General features: G+C 36.9%; 1 protein-coding gene across 12 annotated transcripts in view; it reads right to left on the bottom strand.

Moving 5' to 3' along the window:
- Window positions 1–7,711, bottom strand: part of lmo7a (LIM domain 7a) — a 183,326-nt gene that overhangs the window by 28,893 nt on the left and 146,722 nt on the right. The window lies entirely within an intron of this gene.

Raw genomic sequence — 7,711 nt, 5'->3', positions numbered from 1 at the left:
TTACACAATACAATATTGCAAGGTATATCAAATTAGACTACATTGTAATGACATTCCAACATATATTCACATTTCCAAAGTATTGTACATTTATCCCTGACAGCCAATAATGTGCTGCCTGATAGACTTGCTTTACGGGTAAAGGCAAGTTAAGACAAAATGTTGGCCATTTTTTCTTTTTTTCTATTTTTTCAAGATACTTAAGACATGACATCAGACAGGCAAGCCCATCTGCAAGGTCCAAAACACCTATGTTGTACATCCAATATGTTCCACAAGGCTCTATCCTGGGTTCGCTGTTATTCTCAATCTACATGCTTCCGTTAGGTCAGATTATCTCAGGGCACAACGTGAGCTACCACAGCTATGCTGATCACACACAGCTGTAATTTATCAATAGCACCTGATGACCACGATTCTCTGGATTCACTAACACAATGTCTTACTTGTATCTCAGAATGGATGAATAGTAACTTTCTCAAGTTAAATAAAGAGAAAACTGAAATCTTAGTGATTGCCAACAATGGATACAATGAGGCTATTAGAAATAAACTGGATATATTAGGATTAAAAGTCAAGACGGAGGTAAAAAGCTTAGGGGTAATTGTTGACTGTAATCTGAATTTTAAATCGCATATTAAATCAGATCACTAGGACAGGATTTTTTCACATAAGAAACACAGAAAAAGTTAGACCTCTTATATCACTGAAAGATGCTGAGAAATTAGTTCACGTGTTTGTTTTCAGTCGACTAGATTACTGTAACGCACTCCTCTCAGGACTACCCAAAAAAGACAAATCGTTTGCAACTAGTGCAAAATGCAGCTGCTAGAATCCTAACTAGGAAAAGAAAATCCGAGCACATTTCTCTAGTTTTGATGTTGCTACACTGGTTACCTGTGTCATTCAGGATTGATTTTAAAATTCTGCTTATGGTTTATAAAGCCTTAAATAATCTCGCCCCATTTTATACAGTGGTGTGAAAAACTATTTGCCCCCTTCCTGATTTCTTATTCTTTTGCATGTTTGTCACACAAAATGTTTCTGATCATCAAACACATTTAACCATTAGTCAAATATAACACAAGTAAACACAAAATGCAGTTTTTAAATGATGGTTTTTATTATTTAGGGAGAAAAGAAATCCAAACCTACATGGCCCTGTGTGAAAAAGTAATTGCCCCCTGAACCTAATAACTGGTTGGGCCACCCTTAGCAGCAATAACTGCAATCAAGCGTTGCAATAACTTGCAATGAGTCTTTTACAGCGCTCTGGAGGAATTTTGGCCCACTCATCTTTGTAGAATTGTTGTAATTCAGCTTTATTTGATGGTTTTCTAGCATGAACCGCCTTTTTAAGGTCATGCCATAGCATCTCAATTGGATTCAGGTCAGGACTTTGACTAGGCCACTCCAAAGTCTTCATTTGGTTTTTCTTCAGCCATTCAGAGGTGGATTTGCTGGTGTGTTTTGGGTCATTGTCCTGTTGCAGCACCCAAGATCGCTTCAGCTTGAGTTGACGAACAGATGGCCGGACATTCTCCTTCAGGATTTTTGGTAGACAGTAGAATTCATGATTCCATCTATCACAGCAAGCCTTCCAGGTCCTGAAGCAGCAAAACAACCCCAGACCATCACACTACCACCACCATATTTTACTGTTGGTATGATGTTCTTTTTCTGAAATGCTGTGTTCCTTTTACGCCAGATGTAACGGACATTTGCCTTCCAAAAAGTTCAACTTTTGTCTCATCAGTCCACAAGGTATTTTCCCAAAAGTCTTGGCAATCATTGAGATGTTTCTTAGCAAAATTGAGACAAGCCCTAATGTTCTTTTTGCTTAACAGTGGTTTGCGTCTTGGAAATCTGCCATGCAGGCCGTTTTTGCCCAGTCTCTTTCTTATGGTGGAGTCGTGAATACTGACCTTAATTGAGGCAAGTGAGGCCTGCAGTTCTTTAGACGTTGTCCTGGGGTCTTTTGTGACCTCTCGGATGAGTCGTCTCTTTACCAGACTGATAGATCTCAATTACTTCTGTTCTCATTTGTTCCTGAATTTCTTTGGATCTTGGCATGATGTCTAGCTTTTGAGGTGCTTTTGGTCTACTTCTCTGTGTCAGGCAGATCCTATTTATGTGATTTCTTGATTGAAACAGGTGTGGCAGTAATCAGGCCTGGGGGTGGCTACGGAAATTGAACTCAGGTGTGATACACCACAGTTAGGTTATTTTTTAACAAGGGGGCAATTACTTTTTCACACAGGGCCATGTAGGTTTGGATTTCTTTTCTCCCTAAATAATAAAAACCATCATTTAAAAACTGCATTTTGTGTTTACTTGTGTTATATTTGACTAATGGTTAAATGTGTTTGATGATCAGAAACATTTTGTGTGACAAACATGCAAAAGAATAAGAAATCAGGAAGGGGGCAAATAGTTTTTCACACCACTGTATATCGGAATGTCTGTCACCTTATATTCCAAATCGTAACCTCAGGTCCTCAAATGAGTATCTCCTAAGAATTCCAAGAACAAAACCTAAAAGTGGTGAGGCAGCCTTCTGCCGTTATGCACCTAAAATCTGGAATAGCCTGCCAATAGGAATTTGCCGGGCTGATACAATGGAGCACTTTAAAAAACTGCTGAAAACACATTATCTTAACATGGCCTTCTCAATTTCATTGTAATCAAAATCCTGATATTATAATGAGTTGGAGATATAGAGTAACTATTCATGGTGGCTCTAAAATCTGTACTAACCCCTACTCTCTCTTCTGTTTCCTTTTCCGGTATCCTTTTGGTGGAGGCTTGCGCCACCACCATCCACTCAAAGCACTGTGATATTCCAAAAATGATGAATAGATTAAAAGCCAGAAGTCTGAATGACCATCAACATCAAGTGACTCTGTGAGAACCCTAACTACAAAGAGGACTATTTCATTTATGTTAGGTAGAATGCCCAGAGGGGACTGGGTGGTCCTGTGGCCTGGAACCCCTGCAGATTTTACTTTTTTTTTTCTCCAGCCGTCTGGAGTTTTTTTTCTGTTTTTTCTGTCCACCCCGGCCATCGGACCTTACTCCTTTTCTATGTTAACTAATATTGTCTTATTTCTTAATTTTTTTTTTATTTTTCTTTTCTTCAGTATGTAAAGCACTTTGAGCTACTTTTTGTATGAAAATGTGCTATATAAATAAATGTTGTTGTTGTTGTTATGTTTCTTTATTCTCATAGCTGCATTACATGCATTATACTTCCAGGAGAGCACTAATTGGTTATTAGGTCTCACTAGCACACAAGCCAGCACTACAAAGACAGAAATAAACCTATTTGATTGTAATTGGGGCAATCTGCAGACTGGTTGGACTTAGTCACTTGGTATATCAAACATGCCTACAGCATGCTAAGATTGAAGTGAAATGAAGTCTGTGTCTGAAAGTGTCTAGAAAAGTTGTGTAATGAGACATGGCTTTTAACTCAATTTCCTTTCTTTTGTTTGTCATCAGCTGTAGATTGTTTTCTTCAAAAAATTATCAGTATGTAGAACTGTATTATGTCACTGGTATTAATAAGGACATGGGACAACTCAAAGGCAAAATTCCCCTTTACATTATAAAAGCATTTTCAAAAAGCTTCCACAATTTATTTTCAGTTTAAGTTAAAGTTAGATACACTTCAACTCATTACTTTTCTTTACAGGGTCCCCATTTCAAAATATACCAGTTGTTTACAATATTCTTATTGCCCTTAGAAACAGTTTTCTGGTTGAGTGTGAAGCCAGTTTATGAATGGTTTCTTTCACTTCATTGCCATTTTACAAATCAACCAACCCTTTGAGTGGTGACAAGTCAGAAGTATAAAAAGTATAATGATACAAATAATAATGATGAACAGATAATAATATGAAATTAATAATAATACCATATATACTGTCAAAATATATCTTTTGTGAGGTGTATCTGAACAGAAAAACTGCTTAGGTGTACAATCATTTACTTAACAATGTTCAACAGAACGGTTTATCTCGACAACAATTTTTTCGATCATCATCAAGAAATAAACTTCAAGTAAGTAAGTGGATCTTGGCTGCAAACTTTCACTTTTATTCATAGTTTCCCAAAAAAAATCAAAATCAGGTGGTGCTGGTTTATTTGAAGCAGGGTCAAGAGAAACAAACGTGAGCGTCTCTTTGGGGTTCATCAGAATCACTTTCAGTTTCACTGTCCATTTCTATTTCACATTCATTTTGTCATCACTGTGGATTAGATGCTCCTCAGCATCACTGCTCATATCATTGTCAAGAACAAGCAACTGGGGCTGCTGAGAAAAGTTTCTTACGAGACACCATATGAGGCTAGGAGATGCATCTACACTATTGCAAGGGCTAACACTTGGGCCTGATGTTATGTAATACACGACTATACAATTGCCCGAGTAATGCTCGGGACTAATGCCATTAGTACTTTTACAGCCAGAGTAATCCTTGGGTTTAATGTTTACGCAAGAAGCATCTATACAGTTGCCTGAGTGACACTCAGAACTAATGCTTTTAATACTGTATTCACAGCCCGAGTGATGCTCGGGTCTAACACTAAAGAGGCTGAAAACAGTACTAGAGTTCCAGTCTGCCAGTTTCAAGGCACTGTCCTCACCTTTCACACAAAATCTATTTACACAAAATGTATTTACTGACAGTTGTCCACTCAAGAGATTTCAATGCGGGGAATGACAGAGATACCTGGAGGATCATACTGAAAGGCATGGCCTTCCTGATCTGAGAAGGGAATTTTCACTGAATTTCTGTGGTAGTCATGGATTGCCCAAATGAACAAATTGGTTGAACACATGGATGCTGATAAGTGTACCTGGTATCACAGTACTTTGCATAAATGGTAAATGATTAACTTCATAGTTATACCAACTGACAATCTCTTGGGGGTTAGTTTGCTCATATGGATAGAGTGCCCACTGGAGACTTGTAAACAGTTAGTTCCAGTCGAATATTCTGAACACTGAGGGAAAGAGATATACCGAGCCATTTACTGGTCATCACTTTGTAAATTGCCCCAGATGGGCAGCCTGCTGGACAGAACTGGAACCCAAATAACCAGGAGGTTTGTACCAAGAATAACTAATTGATGCTTCTGTTTAGAAAATCACAGTTCCCTACTGCAGAGGACACTCTCCTATATGTCAGAAGATATAACTGGCATTACAGTTCTAATAAACCCCCATTCAAGTTCACAGAATGGATGTATTTACAAGGAAATGTGGCCAAAGTTTTCTTGTTGGTCATGGCAACAAAACCTTAAGCCTGTTTGTGTACACTAGCTACTGTACATAAATTGAAAAAAACAATTTATAGTTATACTCTACCTATTTTGTACATTACAAAATTAATAAAAATATATTAATATATTTAATCAGGATTTTAATTTCATTTAATTAGAAGTCTACCCTGAAATAAAATTATTCATGTTTAGACTCTAACAGGTAAAATGGCAACAATTTATTGAGCTGTGACTATCTGTCAGTTACAAAAGAAAGCTATGTAATAGAATCCATTATAGGAGATGCATTACAATTTATAATAATGTGAGATAGTGTGAAGTTTATTTTGTAAATTGCTAGAAAAATGAAGTTATAACAACAATTAATTACATGCAGTGTATCACTAATAAAATACATACACACACACACACACAAAGGCAGAGAAGCAATGCAGGTCACCTCTTTACCAAACTAACAAATGGACCAAATTTTTCAGTAGTAGTACTAACAAAGAAATACAGGATGCATCACATTTGCTCACAGTGATACAGACTAATATATATATATATATATATATATATATATATATATATATATATATATATATATATATATATATATATATATATATATATATATATACATACAGTGGTGTGAAAACTATTTGCCCCTTCCTGATTTCTTATTCTTTTGCATGTTTGTCACACAAAATGTTTCTGATCATCAAACACATTTAACCATTAGTCAAATATAACACAAGTAAACACAAAATGCAGTTTTAAATGATGGTTTTATTATTTAGGGAGAAAAAAATCCAAACCTACATGGCCCTGTGTGAAAAGTAATTGCCCCTTGTTAAAAATAACCTAACTGTGGTGTATCACACCTGAGTTCAATTTCCGTAGCCACCCCAGGCCTGATTACTGCCACACCTGTTTCAATCAAGAAATCACTTCAATAGGAGCTGCCTGACACAGAGAAGTAGACCAAAAGCACCTCAAAAGCTAGACATCATGCCAAGATCCAAAGAAATTCAGGAACAAATGAGAACAGAAGTAATTGAGATCTATCAGTCTGGTAAAGGTTATAAAGCCATTTCTAAAGCTTTGGGACTCCAGCGAACCACAGTGAGAGCCATTATCCACAAATGGCAAAACATGGAACAGTGGTGAACCTTCCCAGGAGTGGCCGGCCCCAAAATTACCCCAAGAGCGCAGAGACGACTCATCCGAGAGGTCACAAAGACCCCAGGACAACGTCTAAAGAACTGCAGGCCTCACTTGCCTCAATTAAGGTCAGTGTTCACGACTCCACCATAAGAAAGAGACTGGCAAAACGGCCTGCATGGCAGATTTCCAAGACGCAAACCACTGTTAAGCAAAAGAACATTAGGGCTCGTCTCAATTTTGCTAAGAAACATCTCAATGATTGCCAAGACTTTTGGGAAAATACCTTGTGGACTGATGAGACAAAAGTTGAACTTTTGGAAGGCAAATGTCCCGCTACATCTGGCGTAAAAGGAACACAGCATTTCAGAAAAGAACATCATACCAACAGTAAAATATGGTGGTGGTAGTGTGATGGTCTGGGGTTGTTTTGCTGCTTCAGGACCTGGAAGGCTTGCTGTGATAGATGGAACCATGAATTCTACTGTCTACCAAAAATCCTGAAGGAGAATGTCCGCCATCTGTTCATCAACTCAAGCTGAAGTGATCTTGGGTGCTGCAACAGGACAATGACCCAAAACACACCAGCAAATCCACCTCTGAATGGCTGAAGAAAAACAAAATGAAGACTTTGGAGTGGCCTAGTCAAAGTCCTGACCTGAATCCAATTGAGATGCTATGGCATGACCTTAAAAAGGCGCTTCATGCTAGAAAACCCTCAAATAAAGCTGAATTACAACAATTCTGCAAAGATGAGTGGGCCAAAATTCCTCCAGAGCTGTAAAAGACTCATTGCAAGTTATCGCAAATGCTTGATTGCAGTTATTGCTGCTAAGGGTGGCCCAACCAGTTATTAGGTTCAGGGGCAATTACTTTTTCACACAGGGCCATGTAGGTTTGGATTTTTTCTCCCTAAATAATAAAACCATCATTTAAAAACTGCATTTTGTGTTTACTTGTGTTATATTTGACTAATGGTTAAATGTGTTTGATGATCAGAAACATTTTGTGTGACAAACATGCAAAAGAATAAGAAATCAGGAAGGGGCAAATAGTTTTTCACACCACTGTGTATATATATATATATATATATATATATATATATATATATATATATATATATATATATATATATATATATATATATATATATATATATATATATATATATATATATATATATATATATATATATATATATATATATATACTAGTAAAACTAGCAAACTTCTACAGTTTAGTTTCTAACATGTGACAACTACTATTAAGTATCAAGAAA

The sequence above is a fragment of the Polypterus senegalus genome, chromosome 2 (assembly GCF_016835505.1).
Source record: "Polypterus senegalus isolate Bchr_013 chromosome 2, ASM1683550v1, whole genome shotgun sequence".
Lineage (NCBI taxonomy): Eukaryota > Metazoa > Chordata > Cladistia > Polypteriformes > Polypteridae > Polypterus > Polypterus senegalus.
This window is presented reverse-complemented; position numbering and strand designations above follow the sequence as displayed.